Source organism: Grammomys surdaster, unplaced genomic scaffold (genome assembly GCF_004785775.1).
Source record: "Grammomys surdaster isolate TR1022 unplaced genomic scaffold, NIH_TR_1.0 751, whole genome shotgun sequence".
In the NCBI taxonomy this organism is placed as follows: Eukaryota; Metazoa; Chordata; class Mammalia; order Rodentia; family Muridae; genus Grammomys; species Grammomys surdaster.
In genome coordinates this window covers 3326457-3328835 of record NW_021605170.1, presented here as the reverse complement: position 1 = coordinate 3328835, position 2379 = coordinate 3326457, and the positions used below count along the sequence as shown (strand labels likewise).

Sequence of the window (2379 nt, the reverse complement as noted above, 5' to 3'; positions counted from 1 at the left end):
GAGTTCATTGGCTGTATATCATACATACATCATGTATAAGGAGTTCAAGGCCAGATTACACTACATAAAACACCAACAAGGAGGTTGTAGAATGTTCAGGGACTAAGAATGCTTGCTGACTAGAATGTGTATCCCTGCACCTATGTAACAAGCCAGGCCTGTCTCAAATACCTGTACCCGCAGTGGCAGAGTCTGGAGGATTGCTGGGACCTGCTGGCTTCCAGCCTAGGGAAGAAAACACAAGACCCAGGTTCAGAGAGAGAACCTGCCTCAAAGGAACAGGAGGAGGGTGACAGACAAGGACATTCTACTCTCTCTCTGACTTCCATATGGTACAGGTGTACACACACACACACACACACACACACACTCATAAACACAAACAAAAAGTAGTTTTTTTAAAGACCCCTCCAACTCAAAACAAGAAAAAAAAGTATTTATTACTTACATAATGAATCCACCCTGGTTTATGTTCATCTTATAACAACACAGTTGTATACAACAGATTTTTGTTTTCTTTATTAGAGGAAAGAACTCCTAAAGGTGAAAACGTTTGGGGTTCGTGAAAGCAAGAGAATGGCCCTGAGCAGCTGAGTCAAACAGCAAAACCAGCGGAGCATCGTTCCTTCAGAGAGCACCTCGCCACTGAAGAGCACCAGGTCACTGGGGAGCACCACGCTGCTGTGGAGGAGAGCACCACGCTGCCGTGGAGAAGCTGCTCGCTCACTCACAAGGCAGAGAACAGAAAGCCTGCTGGGGACTTCCCCACCTCCCCAGCTGAGGGCTGGGGTGTTGCTCATCTGGGAGAACCTTGCCTAGCACACTGATCTTGGTGTTCCCTGTCCCCTTGTTTCTTGAACAAAAATATGAGAAGCAGAGCAGTCTCCTTCTTCACCCAAAGAGCACAAAAGCTGATGATATGAGGTCATCACCTGCCTATAAGTGATCTCACCTCTTGTCACGAAGGTGCAGCCCAGACATGGCCTCCCTACAGTAAGGTGAGAACTGGCCCGGGCCCACTGTGTCTTCCCCAGGAGCCTCTCCTCCCTCTCTAGCAGCTCCAAACTGGGGCAGATGACCCACCCTCCACCCGACAGCCTGTGAGAATGAAGCTCCGCCTTAAGGTGGGAGTGTCTGGCTGGGGCTACTTCCTGGAAGCCACAGGGCCAGGCTGCTGGTCTGAAAGTTCATGAGCCACCGAGGGTGACATGCCCTGTGACTCAGCATGATGACAGATGAGAATTAATTCTAGACTCAACATTAAATGGGAGCTTTTAGACACGTCTGCGGGGCAGGCTGAGTCAACCCCAGTGGGAAACGCAAGAGTCACTGGTGAAGTCCAGGGCTGGGAAAATCCTAGAAAAACATTGATGGCCTCGGGGCTGGGATGTTGCTCACCTAGGAGTACCTTGCCTAGCATGCAGAGGTTCTCAGTCCCCAGCACTTCGAGCCTGTGACCCCAGCACTCAGGAGGCAGACACGGGGTTATGGTCAAGTTCATCTTGGCCTGCACAGTCTGAGGCCATTGTGGGCTGGCGAGGCCATTGTGGGCTGGCGAGACCCTCTCAAGAAAATAAACAAAGAATTCCTAGCCTGGGCTGGGAGACAGTTCTCTGAGCTCTGCCCTGTGTTAGTGTTACACCCTGGATTCCATTTATCTGCCACATCTACTGTACAGCTGACATCCTTTACCAAGGGAGAATGGAATTCATGACTTCCTGGATTATTAGGTGACTGAGGGTGGGGAGCATGACTCAGGATCCAGTGCTCAAAACTACTGCCCCCCATAGCCCAGATACATGAGAAAGGAGTGGGCTGTGGAGAAAGCTAGTCCTGTAAACACAAGGCTGTTGGGAGTCGTCAGTGGGGAGGTTGTAGTGATTGTGGGAGACCTGGTGTGTCGGCAATCTCTACTTTCTGTTCAGTGTTGGTGCGAACTGTTCTGAGAAATACATTCTATTTAACATAAAAGTCGGTTAGCCTGGTGGTAATGGTATACACCTTTAATCCCAGCACTTGGGAGACAGAAGTAGGCAGACATCTTTGAGTTTGAGGCTAGCTTGATCTACAGAACAAGTTCTAGGATAGCCAGGACTACAAAGAGAAATCCTGCCTAAAAAAAAAAAAAACCAAAATAATAATAATAACAATAATGATAATATAAAAGACTAGATAGATAGTGAAAAGATGGACGGGGACCAGTGATGGAAGGGGATGTCTCAGTGGGACCATGCTGAGGCATCTCTTCTCCCTGAGGGACCAGCCACAGGATGACAGTATAGCATAGAATAGAGTTTATTCAGGGCATGGGGAGGGGAGCCAGGAGGGTAGTAGAGGCAGAGAGAGAGAGAGAGAGAGAGAGAGAGAGAGAGAGAGAGA

General features: G+C 49.0%; 1 long non-coding RNA gene across 1 annotated transcript in view; it reads right to left on the bottom strand.

Annotated features, from left to right (window-relative positions):
- LOC114633721 overlaps nt 1-1045 on the bottom strand; it is a 7883-nt gene extending 6838 nt beyond the window's left edge. Inside the window, exons 1-2 of the long non-coding RNA XR_003713228.1 lie at nt 953-1045; nt 172-225 (exon numbers count right to left, since the gene is read on the bottom strand). This is a non-coding gene — a long non-coding RNA (uncharacterized LOC114633721). The remainder of the gene's footprint in view (nt 1-171; nt 226-952) is intronic.
- Nucleotides 1046-2379: the final 1334 nt, after the last annotated feature.